The sequence below is a fragment of the Hyaena hyaena genome, unplaced genomic scaffold (genome assembly GCF_003009895.1).
Source record: "Hyaena hyaena isolate Hyena2069 unplaced genomic scaffold, ASM300989v1 scaffold_540, whole genome shotgun sequence".
Classification (NCBI taxonomy): Eukaryota; Metazoa; Chordata; class Mammalia; order Carnivora; family Hyaenidae; genus Hyaena; species Hyaena hyaena.
Window position 1 is genome coordinate 1,324,389 of NW_024081171.1, and position 17,073 is coordinate 1,341,461.

Here is a 17,073-nt window from a genome sequence, read left to right on the forward strand (position 1 = left end):
TGATTCTGTTAGACCTAATTATTTTATTTACTTATTTTTATTTTATTTATTTCAAGACAGAGAGGGAGAGAGAGAATCCTAAGCAGACTTTACACTGTCAGCACGGAGTCCACCGCAGGGCCTGATCTCAGGAACTGAGATCATGACTGAGCCAAGATGAAGACTCAGATCCTTAACTGACTGAGTCACCCAGGCACCCCAGATCTAATTATTTGAGAAGACACAATTAAACTTTCTAATGATATTGACAGAATAGTTAGTATGGAACCCACCAAAGTTCAGAAGGTAAGAAGACTAAAACTAATGGTGAGTAGCTTAACAGTGAGGACTCATCATAATTTGTACCAGTTCTTCTAACACTTGTATACACATTGAAAAATCCAACAGGTAAGTATACATTGTTTTAGAATCTCAGCTTTATAAGTAGCCATTTCTTGATTTCCACTGGTAGCAGAGTCTACAGAACTGATCTCAGATATAATAATAAACTATCATATGGCAAAAATAATGTAATTGTGTTCAGTGTATTAGAGACTATTGGAAAAGACATATGATATGTATAATAAAATGAGAAATTTCATCAGAAAGAAATGGAATCATTAACGAGAAACCCTAACAGATAAAGACTGTTTTTTTAAGTTATTTTAAACATTTACTTTTGAAGCAGAGACAGAGCAGAAGCAGGGGAGGGGTAGAGAGAGAGGGAGACACAGAATCTGAAGCAGGCTTCATGCTCTGAGCTGTCAGCACAAAGCCCAATGTGGAACTCGAACCCACAAACTGTGAGATCATGACCCAAGCGAAAATCAGATATTAATTCACTGAGCTACCCAGGCACCCCAAGACTGCTTTTAATGAGCTCATCAGTAGGCTTAATACAGCATAATACAACATAAAAATCAACAAAAATCAGTGGAAATTACCAGTAGAAACACAAGAGGAATAAAAATGTTAACCAAAATCATCAAAAGTCTGCAAAACAATGTATTCTTATTTATATGTAATTGAAATCCCAGAAGGGAAATAAACATAAAAAGACCAGAAGAAAAAATTTGAAGAATAGCTAAGAATTTTCCAAATTAATGACAAATATCAGGGTTTCAACAAACTCAAAGACCACCAACTGGGATAAGTACCGAACAACCAAGCAACAAATCTCATACCTAAAGATACCCTCTTCAAACCCCTTTCAAACCGAAAAGCATAGAGAAAGTATTAAAGGCGGATAGATTTTTTGAAAGGCAATTTCATAGAAAGGAACAAAAGTAAATAGTTACAACTAACTTCTTTCCAGAAACTATGCAAGCTGCAAGACAGTAAAAGGATTCTTTAAAATGTTGAAAGAAAAAAGGTGTCAATCCAGAATTCCCTACTGGTGACAGTATCATTTTAAAAAGGAACCAGGAATAAAGGCTTTTTTTCCCCCTTTGGGTAAATAATGAGAGATTCCATTGCCTGTTGAACTAACAAAATATTAAAGGAAGATCTTCAGGCAAAAGTAATATGATGCCAGACAGAAACTTAGCACTATACAAAAAAAATAAGTACTTAAAAAAATCAGGAAATAATATTTATTTTTATTTTTATTATTCTAAGGAGATGCTTGTTATGCTGTGCCATGCAAAAGACAATACAAAAAGAAATATATGGAGGCTAAAGAAAGGCTAATCTTTCTGTCAGGAAACCATTCCTCCTCTGATGTCTGCCTCCAGGATAACCCAAGAGACCAAGGTTTGGGAAAAGTTTCAAGTATGTCCATAGAGATATTGAGTGATATGCTCTAGAATCAGAAAGGGATATCAGGAAAAATCTGTTTTCAGATTATACAACTATAATTACTGGCACTTTCAAGACGGTCACTTAAAGGTGCTAGAGAAATCTGAAAGGAATCTAAGAATCTTCCATGATGATTTGATGTTAGAACAAATGGGTCACTCCACCCAATCAACACTGTACATAAATCTTAACTAAAATCACTAATGTTTTGATTCTTTTTTTATTTTTTTTTTTAATTTATTTCTAGGAGAGAGAGAGACCGCATGAGCAGGGGAGGGTCAGAGAGAGAGGGAGACACAGACTCTGAAATAGGCTCCAGGCTCTGAGCTGGCAGTCAGCACAGAGCCCGACGCAGGGCTCGAACCCACGAACCGGGAGATCATGACCTAAGCGAAAGTCGGACGCTTAACCAACTAAGCCACCCAGGCGCCCCTAATGTTTTGATTCTTATCTCCAGCTAATTTTGGTAAAATTATAAAGTTTAGACATGGACAAGTCCCTAACTTCATATTTCCTTTGAATATTCCCTCAGGGTTACTGGTTAACTATACCACTACATTCTCACTAATATTGCCTCATTCACAGGATTGAAGTTTTGCCTTGATAAAGAGTTTTTGTTGTGACAGTTCTGGGGGGTTCCAACTTATTTCTGTAGTTACAGAAGCACTTATTTTCATGCAGCTGTCATTAAATAGTGTTATAAATTCTTGTCAATAATGGAGATGGTCCACTGTCTGTACCATCCCAAATATTCAGTATAGGTAGAATAAATTAATGGAATTCTTAAAATTAGCAATGTGCTCAGAGCTCTTCAAACTCATATGGCTTGAGATATTCACTGACCTTGATAACAATGATTCAACTCATTTAGGGGAACATCAGCTCTCTCCTTAGAAAGAGACCATACCATGCATCTGTAAATATCAATTCTATCTATAGATTCTATCCTGTTTTAAGGAAAGATGGCCAAACACTCTAAGAGATTCATACATCACGTCCAGTTTTCTCAGTGCAAAAGGGCATCCTGTGAACAAATCTTGTATGACCTCAAACCTGAATACTTTGTCTTTTGGAAGAGATATAAGATATACAGCCCTTAAATGCAAAATAGGTTGGACCTTACTGGGTAATCCCAAAAATCAGCACTGGGATGTAAACATTTCCCCCAAAAGAATAAACGAGCACTCCTAAATTTTCCAACTCTTCTAAACAGCAATAGATGTTTTAGTCAGACTGTACTCTTTCCCCCATATTCATTTAACAAAACAGTCTATACCCACATCATCATTTTATTCTTCATAACTTTTTAAATAACATTCTGTTGCATATTTTTTGATATTTTAAAAATATTTCCTATTTTTTTTTCTTTTTTAAATAAGCTTTTATTTAAATTCCAGTTAGTTAATACACAGTGTAATATTAGTTTCAGGTGTAGAATTTAGTAATTCAACACTTACGTATAATATCTAGTGCCCATCACAACAAGTGCCCTCCTTAATCCCCATCACCTATTTTACTCATCTCCCACCAACCTCCCTTCTGGTAACCGTCAGTTTGTTCTCTATAGTAAAAAGAGTTAAGTCTCTTCCATAAGAGACTCTTAAATACTGAGAACAAACTGAGGGTTGATGGGGGTTGGGGAGAGGGGAAAAATGGATGATGGGCATGGAGGAGGGCATGTTTTGGGATGAACACTGGGTGTTTTATGGAAACCAACTTGACAATAAACTATAATAATAATTAACAAAGAGTATGCTTCTTGGTTTGCCTCTCTCTGTTTCCTCCTCTGTGATCATTTGTTTATTTTTATTTTATTTTATTCTTTCATTCAATATACTTTAGAAGGCCAGGTATATTGTTTTGAGAGAGAGAGAGAGAGAGAGAGAGAGAGAGAGGATCTCAAGCAGGCTTCGCACTGTCAGTGTGGCCCTGATGTGGGGCTCAAACTCATGAACTGCAAGATCATGACCTGAATTGAAATCAGGATTCGGACACTTAACTGACTGAGCCACCCAGGTGCCCCTGATCATTTCTTTGGTTTCTTAAATTCCACATATGAGGGAAATCATATGGTATTTGTCTTTCTCTGACTGACTTATCTCACTTAACATAATATTCTTAGCTCCATCCATGATGTGGCAAATGGTAAGATACTCTTTTTTATGGCTAAGTAATATTCTATTACTTATTAATGGAATTAATTAATTCCATTGCTATATATATTTTTTTCTTTATCCATTCATCAATTGATAAACATTTGGGCTCTTTCAATATAGGGGCTATTGTAGATAATGCTGCTATAAACATTGGGGTGTGTGTGCCCATTCAAATCAACATTTTTATGTCCTTTGGATAGATATTTAGTAGTGCAACTGTTGGATCATGGGGTAGTTCTAGTTTTAACTTTTTGAGAAAATTCATACTACTATTCAGAGTAGCTGCACCAGTTTGCATTCCCACCAGGAGTATAAAGAGGATTCCCCTTTCTTCACATCCTTACCAACACCTGTTTTTTCCTGTGTTGTTGATTTTAGCCATTCTGACAAGTATGAAGTGACATCTCATTGTATTTTTGATTTTCATTTCCCTGATAATAAGTGATGATGAGCATCTTTTAATGTGTCTGTTGGCCAGATATCTGTCTTCTTTGGTGAAATGTCAATTCATGTCTTCTGCCCATTTAAATTGCAATGTGTTCATCATCTCAAATGAATTTTAAAATCACTTTGTCAAATCCCAGAAATCAAACAAATAAGAAAATAGACTGGAAATGAACCTATACAGTAACTCTGGGAAATGCTAACATTGTTAACTTTCCTAGAAGGGATTTGGTGTATTCATTGTTATCAATTTTTGTTCTTGTAGGTCTATCTATCTTATGAACATTATCCACAATCCTTTTGGGTATCCTAGGTATCCAATCATTTTATTCACAAATATTAACAATGTTGTCACTTTCTAACATTTACAATTCTTATTTCTTTTCTGCCTTTTTATGTTAGAAAGAATTTCCAGAAGGTTACTGGGGCTTTATTCGCCAAAAAGTATATGATGACAGTTTAAAAGATTGTTTTAAAATCACAGTAAATAAGTATCCTTCTATACTTTTTAAAGAGGATTTTTACTTAAAGAAAAAAAATATTTCCTATTAATGTGAATTCCAACTCTTAGAGATTTTGACAAATGACAGTTTGGATTATGTCAGGGATAGTCCCTCTATAAATAGTAACCAAACAGTAGTTGGTAGATACTTTTATTAAATTGAAATTCTTCATACAGTCCGAAATTAAATATAGAGATCTTTATTTTGCTGGATTCTCTGGTACTGACATACATGTGGTCATTTTCTACTTGATAAGTGACCATTAGTTACTAATTAACTTTGGATGCTAGAAGCCTTCAAATCAATTCTTTTTGTTTTCAAAAAAATGTATGAAACTGACCTTAGGTTAAAAGTGTATGCAGAAGTAAAAGGCTTCTAATTAGTGATCTTATTGGACATTCTCCCTTCGGAGTACAAAATACTATCCCCTCATCATCTATTTGAATAAAATAAAACCTATTTAAATATTATGCCACCAGCTCCCTCTTACCATCCCTTTACTCAAATACCAACAGAGAAGCTGTAAAATCAAGTTCTGTCTGGTGAATACATTCAATTAATACTTAGAAATTCTGGGACTGTTACCAATTATTCTAGCAGTCAATCAGGCACAGGTCTCTAAAATACTTGAGAGGAGTCAAGCAGATATAAACAGGCTTAAATATAGAAGAAAATTAAGATCTTGACAAATAATAGAATTATCACTTAACCTAACAAATTAGGTTTTATAAGAGCAGGCAAGCTGCCTTTATGACAATTTAAGGTTAAAACTAAAACTTCCTCCATCAGTAGAGAAGGCCACTCTGTTCGCACTTCCAGTGAATCCTCTTACCATGTTAAAGAAAACCCTTTATTTTTTACTGTTGTGTCTGTCAGCCAAGCCACTGTCACTTTTGTGACAGCAGTATATGTGATTATGAAAACCAAATGTAATATTGAACCGGTAAGTCAAAGAAATATCGAATTGTAGTAATTCCTATACTTTTTAATGCAAGTATTTATTCACCAGTGTTCTTTCCAGATATACCTTTTGGATTTAGGTAATTAACACTACAATTTTAGCTATTTATTTATACATGTTGCATATCATTCTTATAAATGGCTAAAAGTTACTATGTTCTCTTTTATCTACTATTAATAAAGAATTACCAGAAACTTCTCATTTTATAAATTTAGATTTTTTGATTTCTTACAAAAATTGGGAACAAAAATAACTTTTGTGCAGTTTTAAAATTGATTTTTATTATAAAATTATATTTTTAGTTTTATAAAGATGAATATCTTTGTTGGCTTTTTAAAAAATTTTTAAATGTTTTATTTATTTCTGAGAGACACAGAGACAGAGAGAGACAGAGACAGAGAGAGAGAGTGCGAGCGAGCGAGCATGAGCAGGGGAGGGTCAGAGAGAGAGGGATTTACAGAATTCAAAGCAGGTCCCAGGTTCTGAGCTGTCAGCACAGAGCCCAACAAGGGGCTGGAACCCACGAACAGTGAGATCATGACCAGAGCCGAAGTCGGACTCTTAACCGACTGAACCACCCAGGTGCCCCGACTTTTTTTAAAATAATCAAAATAACCTTTTTAAAATAATTGTGCTGACAGCTCAGAGACTAGAGCCTGCTTCGAATTTTGTAGCTCCCTCTCTCTCTGACCCTCCCCTGATCCTGCGCCATCTCTCAAAAAATGAATTAAAAAAAAAGGTTATCTTTTTTTTTTTTTTTTTTAAGAGAGAGAGAGAGAGAGAGCACATAAGCTGGGAGAGGCAGAGGCAGAGGCAGGGAGAGGGGGAGAGAGGGTGAGAGAGGCGGGGAGAGGGGGAGAGAGGCGGGGAGAGGGGAAGAGAGGTGGGGAGAGGGGGGGGGTGGGGAGAAAGAGACCCAAGTAGGCTCCACACTACCAGCAGGGAGCCCAGTGTGGGGCTCCAACTTATGAAGCATGAAATCATGACCCAAGCTTGAATCAAGAGTCAAGACACCTAATCAACTGACCACCTCGGGGTCCTTCTATATTTACTTTTAATCATAACTCTCCTCACCTGAGTAGGGATGGTAAACAGGTAGATATACACTATAAATTAATCAAAATGGTAATACAGGAAACACCTAGTACCATGCTCACATACTCATAGACCAGACACCAAAAAACAAAGAGGATCTCTGTAATTAACCAAACCAGAAATAATATTACCATATGCCGATTCCAGAGGTCATGGTCAGGTTTAATTCAAAATAATTCACAAAAAGAAAATACAAATAAAAATGGGGCACCTGGCTGGATCAACTGGTTAAGGGTCTGACTTCTGCTCAAGTCATGGTCTCATAGTTGGTGGGTTCGAGCTGCACATCAGGCTCTGTACTGACAGCCCAGAGCCTGGAGCTTACTTTGGATTCTGTGTCTCCCTGCGTCTCTGCACCTCCCCACTCATGTGTGCACACACACTCTCTCTCTCCCTCTCAAAATTAAACATTAAAAAAATGTAAAAACAATTAAAAACAAAATAATGTTACCATTTGATTTCCAGGCTCTTTAAAATATATTAGCTAACATCATATTCTTAGTTTGGGCATGGCCTAGAATTGTGCCAAGGATTAGAAACAAATGAGTGATGTATGTTATTTAAAAATTTCTGTTTTTAGGTAATCTCTACACCCAACATGGGACTTGAATTTACAAGCCCGAGATCAAGAGTCACATGCTCCAGGCACACCATAATACTAGGTATTTACCCAAAGTATACAAAACTATAGATTTGAAGGGGTACATGCACCTCAATGTGCACAGCAGCATTATTGACAATAGCCAAACTATGCAAAGGGCCCAAATGTCCACTGAATGATGAGTGGCTAAACAAGATACAGTATATACACACGCACACGTGTGCATGTACACACACACACACACGTGTATTACTTAGCCAAAAAGAATGAAATCTTGCTATTTGCAATAGCGTAATACATTTTAGCTCTATCCATACCAAATGAAGTCAGAGAAAGACAAATACCATATAATTTCACTCATAGGTGGAATTTAAGAAACAAAACAGATGAACATAGAAGAGGATATAAAGAGAGGGAAGTAAATTATAAGAGACTCTTGATAGAGAACAAATTGAGGGTTGATGGAAGGGTGGGGGGTGGGGTATGAGCTAGATGTATGATGGGTATTAGAGAGGGCACTTGTTGTGATGAGCACTGGAGATTCTACGTAAATGATGAATCACTGAATCCTACCCCTGAAGCCATTATTGCACTATATGTTAACTAACTAGAATTTAAATTAAAATTTGAAAAAAGAATCTGTTAACTACATTTTTAAAAGTAGAAACAAGCAAAATTAATGTAATGATCCATTTTGTTTAATCCTATATATATATATAAGTATGTGTATTTCAATATGTAACCTGTATACTATTACTGAAATCTTTTATATTCTTTCTTTGATAGTATTCCATGGAAAGCTACAGATGCCTATTTTAAATGTATATCACATCTCAAATGATACACTGATTTATAGATTTCATAAAATTTATAATTATAAAAATAGACTCATATACTCAGGTTGTTCCAAAACTACTTTTAATTCCTGATTCAAGTGCCAAAACATATTTCATTTTGCTTTCATACCCACACTGATGATACTGGCTTATCTTTTTTTGGGAGAATGGATTTGACTTTGAAATAAAAACATCAATTTTGAAACTATATCTCTTTGACTCTTTTGTGTCAATTCATTATTATTAACACTGAATGCAAAGTATTATTAACACTGAATGTATAATTTGAATCAAGAACCTAAACATATCAACATAAAAAAATTAACATGATTCTATCAATTACAGTTACATAGTTGTATCGATTGACAATCAAAATTAAAATCTGCATATTAATCTGTTTGAAAAACGGGTAAATTTGTATTATTGGTTTCTATCATAAAAAGTTTAATTTTCAACATAAATTCTCATATTGTCTAACTAGGACTCACATATGCTTTTCCTCTCTTAGGAGTTCATTGGTATGCAGTCTAATAATGGTGAGGAAACAAAAATCACACTGACATTTTTTGTCTTGATTGTTGAGTATTTGGCAAGCATTCCTATTGTTTCAAGAATATCTTGAATTGGAGTTAACAGAACGAGCAAATCTTTTAGCAAACTCTTCCAAGACCCAACCAATGAGCAGTGACGAAGAACACAAGATCATTAAGTTCATTGTCTTCTATTCCTTTAAACAGTTCCATAAACTAGTGATGATTCATAACATTTGCATATACACACTGAAAGATGTTAATAACTATATCCATGACACTTTTCTAAGCATCTGCTTCAGAAAACTGAGCACAAATATATTCTGTATATATCCTACAGTGAAATAAAACTAGAAGGGGAACAATTAGTCTCTTGCTTTGAAATTCCAATAAATACTAATTTTGGCCTAACAGAAAGAGTACCATCTGTCATGATAGAAACTAATTTTATTTTATTTAGCTGAAATTCTTTCTTGACAGATAAAATGTTCAAAAATTACTATGCCACAAAATTTATATTTCAGGCTGCAAATTTACAATACTTCTTCATAAATTTGAAATTCTTGAGACAACTCAAGATATTAAGTAGGAAGTATTTTTTTACCACATGATTAATCTAATGCTAGAAAGGAAATTGCAGTTTTTTGAATTTTGAATCGACTGATCTTTGATATTAGAAAAATCATGTCTTCTGCAGTCAATCGTTGTTAGCTGATTGAAGATCTTTAACATTTTACAAAATATCATTTGTAGTCTGTTGCTCATTTCTAACAAAATTTTAGTAACTTTTACCATTGCTCCATCAAAAAATGGCTTTTTAAATTTGTGTACAAATAAAATATGGTCAAAGTTATAAGCTCAAATCCTATTAAAAATTTTTTTTAAGTTTTTAATTTAGGCAATAAGTTTCTTTGGTTTTGATTAGTTAGGGAAAATCATCAATTATGTATCCATTGAAAATACTTTATATTGGCCCTATTATTACTTTAGAATAGCAAATAACATTATCACCCATTTCTGCTGCAACACATTTGCAATATATTTTCTTTCAGTCTTTTTCCTTACTGTTCTCATTGTGTATTAATTTCTGCATCGTCACTGAATTCTGCATCAGTTTTTTGCTTTCATTTAAAATTGTAAAAATCTTGGGGCACCTGGGTGGCTCAGTCAGTTAAGTGTCTGACTTTGGTTCAGGTCATGATCTCACGGTTTGTGGGTTCAAGCCCCACATTGGGCATTGACAGCTAGCTCAGAGTCTAGAGCCTGTTTCAGATTCTGTTATCTCCCTCTCTCTCTCTCACTCTCTCCTGCTCATGCTGTGTGTGTGTCTCTCTCTCTCAGAAATAAATAAAAAACATTTTAAGTCAGGCAGAGAAGGACAAATACCATATGTTTGCACGTATAGGAGGATTAGGAGGAACTTGACGGAGGACCAAGGGGGAGAAGAAGGGCGGAAATGGTGGGGGAAAGGGAGAGAGGCAAACCATGAGAGACTCTTGAATGCTGACAAAAACTGAGGACTGATGGATGTGGGGGGGAGGGGGGGATGGGCATGAAGGAGGGCACTTTGGGGATGAGCACTGAGTGTTATGTAGAAACTAATTTGACAATAAACTATTTGTAAAAAAAAAAAAGAAAAGAAATAATAGTAGAAATGTGAAAAAAAAAGTCTTAAATTTTTAAAAATCTTTATTTCTTAAACAAAAAATCATATATTTTAAGTATCACAATTTGCCTAGGTATCCATATTAATGCCATCTGCAGAAGACATTCAAAATAAACATATTTGTTTAAAGAAAATCTACTCCAACTGAATCAATCCATTGAAAACAATTAGATCGATGTTGTGTTTTTTAACATGGGAAAAGAGGTCTACCCCTAACACTTGCACTACAACACAATAATATATCTCAAGCAAATCAGCAGTTGAAATGAAGTCCCGCCAAAAGAGTAGAGTTTAACAGAAAACTATTTCATACTGTCTCCATAAACAGTTTAAAAGAAAAAAAAAAAAAAAAAAAAACATTCCACAGTACTAAAGTAAAACTTAACTGTTCCTCTGTACACTAACCATATTTCAAGTTTCTATGCTAACCTTCATGTATAGTCAGTGTTAACACCCTCCACATCCCCATACTCAATCACAGAAATTTAATCAACAGGCAAGGAAGGAGATCTCTTGATCTCTGATCCAAACATTCATATAGTTAACTATAAACATGATGAGTATCCTTAGCTACCAGAAATAATACATAAATATTAAGATGGGATAGATATGGTACATTAGAAGAGTAGAGTATATTTCCAAAAAAGTGAATCCAAGAGACAAAAGAAAATGCACTGTAGCAAATTTAATACATTTGCTTCAAACAAATGCTATGACTTGGTCTTATATTCCACCAATGTGCCATCCATATAATCCATTTATTCTCAACCTTTTACTTTTTTTAACTATTTCAGACATACAGGACAGTTACAAAAATAGGACCAATTGGGGCACCTGGGTGGCTCAGTCTGTTAAACGTCCGACTTCGGCTCAGGTCATGATCTCACAGTTCATGGGTTGGAGCCCTGCGTCGGTCTCTGTGCTCACAGCCTGGAGCCTGCTTTAGATTCTGTGTCTCCCTCTCTCTCTGACCCTCCCCTATTTACGCTGTTTCTCTCTCTCTCAGAAATAAATAAACATTAAAAATATAGGACCAATTTCCTCAACATTGTACATTTCCACTTTTGTTAAAGTTTTTTATTTAAATTCCAGTTAGTCAACATACAGTATTAGTTTCAGGCACACAATTCGGTGATTCAACTCTTCCATACAAGTACATCACAAATACACTCCTTAGTTCCCATCAACAATTTAACCCATCTCCCTACCCACTGCCCCTCCGGTAACCATCTGTTTGTTCTTCATGGTGAAGAGTCTATTTTTTTTCTTTGTTTCTTTGCTGCCCTCTTTCTTTTCCCTATGCTTACTGTTTTTCTTCTTTAATTCCACATGAGTGAAACCCTATGGTTTTTGTCTTTCTCAGACCTATTTCACTTAGCATAATACTCTCTTGCTCCAACCATGCTGTTGCAAATGGCAAGATTTCATTATTTTCTTATGACTGAGAAATATGCCATTGTATATACATATACTACATTTTCTTTATCAGTTCATCAATTGATGGACACTTGGTCTGTTTCAATACCTTGGCTATTGCACATAACCCTTTGAATTAGTATTTTTGTATCCTTTGGGTAAATATTTAGTAGTGCAATTGCTGGTTAGTAGGGTAGTTCTATTTTTAACTTTTTGAGAAACTTCCATAGTGTTTTCCAGAATGGCTGCACCAGTTTGTATTCTCACCAACGGTGCAAGGATGTTCCTCTTTCTCCACATCATCGACAACACTTGTTTCTTATGTCATTGATTTTAGCCATTCTGACAGGTGTGAAATAGTATCTTATCATGGTTTTGATTTGGATTACCCTGATAATGAATAATGTTGAGCATCTTGTCATGTATCTGTTGGCCATCCAAGGTCTTCTCTGATGAAATGTCTATGCATGTTTATTACCCATTTTTTTAATTGGAATATTCATTTTTGGGTACTGAGTTTTTTCAATTCCTTATAAATTTTGGAAACTAACCCTTTACCAGATGTGTCATTTGCAAATATCTTCTCCCATTCTGTAGGCTGCTATTTAATTTTGTTGATTGTTTCTGATGCTGTGCAGAAGCCTTTTATCTTGATGAAGTCCTGATAGTTTATTTTTACAATTGTTTCCCTTGCCTCAGGATATCTATCTAGAAAGAAGATGTCAAAGAGGTAACTGCTTGTGTTCTCCTCTAGGATTTTTAATTATTTCATATATTTAATTGTTTAGGTATTTAAACCATTTTGAATTTTATGTAGCAAGCCAAATCTAACAATGTATTAAAGAATTATTTACCATGATCAAGTGGGATTTATTCCTGGGCTGCAAGAGTGATTCAATACTCGCAAGTCAATCAACGTGACACACCACACTAATTAAATGATAATAACCATAAGATTGTTTCAATAGAGGCAGAAAAAACACTTGACAAAATCCAATATTTCTATTCATGATAAAACCCTCAATAAAGCAGGTTTAGAGGGAATGTACCTCAGTATAATAAAGGCCATATACGAAAAACCCATAGCTACAATGGTGAAAAACAGAGCTTTTCCTTTATGGTCAGAAACAAGACAGGGATGTCCTGTCTTACCACTGTTATTTAACACAGCAGTGGAAGTTCTAGTCTCAGAAATCAGGTAACAAAAAGAAAGAAAAGACATAAAAGATATCCAGTCATCAAGGAGGTAGTAATTCTTTCACTATTTTCAGGTGACATGATAACTCTATATAGAAAACTCTAACGATTCCACCAAAAAAACAAAAACAAAAACAAAAACAAAGCACTTAGATAAATGGAACAGAATAGAAAACCCAGAAATGGGTATACAACTCTATGGTCAACTAATCTTCAACAAAGTAGGAAAACACATCTCATAGAAAAAAGAAAGTCTCTTCAACAAATGGCTGAAGAGAAAACTGAACACCAACATGAAAAAGAATAATAGAACTACTTTCTTATGCCATTATATTTCCACTTGGTCATTCATTCTTTGTATACACATGTGCATACAAAATACCGTTTCTCTAAAACATTTTTTTGTATTTTATTTTTATTTTTATTTTTTTACAAATAGTTTATTGTCAACTTAGTTTCCACATAACACCCAGTGCTCATCCCCACAAGAGTCTTCCTCCATGCCCATCCCTCCCCCTCCCCCACATCCATCAGTCTCAGTTTTTGTCAGCATTCAAGAGTCTCTCATGGTTTGCCACTCTCCCTTTCCCCCACCATTTCCCCCCTTCTTCTCCCCCTTGTTCCTCAGTTAAGTTCCTCCTAATCCTCCTATACATGCAAACATATGATATTTGTCCTTCTCTGCCTGACTTATTTCGTTCAGCATAACACCCTCAAGGTCCATCCATGTTGCTACACATGGCCAGATTTCATTGTTTCTCATTGCCATGTAGTATTCCATGGTATAGATAAACCACATCTTCTTGATCCATTCATCTGTTGATGGACACTTAGGCTCTTTCCATGTTTTAGCTATTGTGCTGCTATGAACATTGGGGTACATGTGCTCCTATGCCTCAGCATTTCTGTATCCCTTGGGTAAATTCCTAGCAGTGCTATTGCTGGGTCATAGGGGAGTTCTATTGTTAGTTTCCTGAGGAACCTCCACATTGTTATCCAGAGGGGCTGCACCAGTTTACATTCCCACCAACAGTGTAGGAGGGTGCCCGTTTCTCCACATCCTCGCCAGCATCTAGAGTTCTCTGATTTGCTCATTGTAGCCACTCTGACTGGCGTGAGGTGGTATCTCAGTGTGATTTTGATTTGTGTTTCCCTGATGAGGAGGGATGCTGAGCATTGTTTCATGCGTCTGTTGGCCATCTGGATGTCCTCTTTGGAGAAGTGTCTGTTCATCTCTTCTGCCCATTTCTTCACTGGGTTGTTTGTTTTTCAGGTGTGAAGTTTGGTGAGTTCCTTATAGGTTCTGGATATTAACCCTTTATCTGATATGTCATTTGCAACTATCTTTTCCCATTCCGTCGGTTGTCTATTAGTTTTGTGGGTTGTTTCCTTTGCTGTGGAGAAGCTTTTAATCTTGATGAGGTCCCAATCGTTTATTTTTGCTCTTGATTCCCTTGTTTTTGGGGATGTGTCAGGTAAGAAGTTGCTGCGGTGGAGGTCAAGGAGGTTGTTTCCTGCTTTCTCCACTAGGGTGTTGATAGTTTCCTGTCTCACATTCAGGTCCTTTATCCATTTTGAGTTTATTTTTGTGCATCGTGTGAGAAAATGATCTAGTTTCATTCTTCTGCATGTTGCTGTCCAGTTCTCCCAACACCATCTGTTGAAAAGGCTGTCTTTTTTCCATTGGATATTCTTTCCTGCTTTGTCAAAGATCAGTTGGCTGTATACTTTTGGGTCCACTTCTGAGTTCTCGATTCTGTTCCATTGGTCTATGTGTCTGTTTTTGTGCCAATACCATACTGTCTTGATGATGACAGCTCTAAAACATTTTAAAAATTACAATCCTATTGCCAATTTACCTCTAAATATTTGAATGTACTTTCTTAGAAAATGTTTTCTATAACCATATTACAATTATCAAAATCAGAAAATTATCACTGACCTAACATTATCTAACTTACAGATATATGCAAATTTTGACACCATGAATTCACTGCAGAAGGGAAAATAAATGTTTTTAAGGACGGGGATCCAATCCAGAGTCAAAGGTTTCAATCATTTCATTGCTTTGGTCTCCTTAACTTATAATTTGGAACAAATTTTCACTCTGTATTATTTTTACAAGATAGAGTATATCCTAAGTTTAACAATAAGCTATAATCTATAGTTATTTTTGGTCTCCTCTTTTCACTCCCACCCAGGAAAATACATTCTGAATTCTAATTGTATGTATAATTAAAACCCAATATTGAGTTTCAATTCTATCATTTTTCCAGTTTATTATCATTGCTAACTGCCATAAACAGCAAAATTTTATATGGAAAATACAGTCAAAATTGAGTTTATCTTGCCAGCAAAACACTTAATTACCCATTCTTCTCTTCGGACATGTATGTACAGCTCTGGCCAGGTGAATATCCCTATATTTTTCTCTTAATAAATAGGTAGGAGGTCCTGCGTGGCTCAGTATGTTGAGGTTCTGACTCGTGATTTTGGCTCAGGTCAGAATCTTGTGGCCCCTGAGTCTGAGCCCCACATCAAATCTCATGCTTGGGATTCTCTCTCCTTCTTTCTCTGCCCATCCCCTACTTGTGTGTGTGCATGCTCTAAATAAATAAAAAAAATTAATAAATTTTAAAAATAATTTAAATAAGTAAAGGATATTTCCTGATCAGGGTCACAAATAACACACTTTAGGTAAAGGCAGAAGGATAGTAAGGATGATCAACATCATTCCTCTTAGATTTTAACTCCTTTTCAGTGGCTCAGATGGAGAAGAGGCCGTGTCGAAAACAGCTTCATACAGAACTTGAAACTATGATAAAACTTCAAGATCTTATTTCTAAACAAAGTGAGTGATATCCCTGGGCAAGAATCCTGCATAGTGTTAAAATTAAAGAGAAGCAGGGCAGCTGTATATCTGATAAAGGCCTGAAGGAAAAAAGAAAAGAGTTCTGCCTGGGAGCACAACACACCAAAAATCCATCAACCAGACACAGATCAACTGTAGGTTCTTGAATGACCCTAACCGCTTCCCTCTATTCCATTCTAAATCATGCATGTAACTTTCTCAGGGGCAAGAAACTCTGGAGAAGAGAAATAGATGGTTTAGAATCAAATGAGAATTAGAGGTCCCAAAACAGTGGTCCCTAACTTGTTTTTGAGGAAATCAGGGAAGGTATGCTGATGTAGGTAACATCTGAGGGGGATTGACAAAATAAGTAGGAAAGCAGACTGAGTAAGTAGCATTTTGGTGCAATATAGACAAAAGCGAAAGAGAACATGCTACAGTTAGAGAAGTGCTTAATTTCACTATACCTGAGCACAGTGTTCTATAGAGAGGAGATGTGGAGACATGACAAGAGACAAGGTTGTATAGTAAAGCTGGAGTCAAATCATTGATATCTCCTCTCTTTGGGGCAGCTCATACGGAAGACTAGAAGAATCTATTAATGGGGCTTAAGCAATGGAATGAATTCTTGCTCAAATCAGATTCATATTTCAGAACACTCTGAGCAAGTAACATAAAACATTAATGGATTAAGGGAGAATAAATGAAAAGGAGTGGCAACTGATAGAGGAAGGTTGATTGAAAAGTTACTAACGGAGAGAGATAATGAGAAACAGAGTTATGGCATAAAGGACCAGAAGGCATTGGTCAGAGTGTTAATGTATTTGAGATTAGTGACTGAAATGTGTAACATCTTCATGGTCTTCAGCAGCTGGTCCTCCTGCCTGCTTCTAACCCTCTTTTATTTATTTATTTATTTATTTATTTATTTATTTATTTATTTATTTATTTCTAGGCTAGAGAGCGTGAGCAGGGAAGGGTCAGAGAGAGAGGGAGACACAGACTCTGAAACAGGCTTCAGGCCCTGAGCTGGCAGTCAGC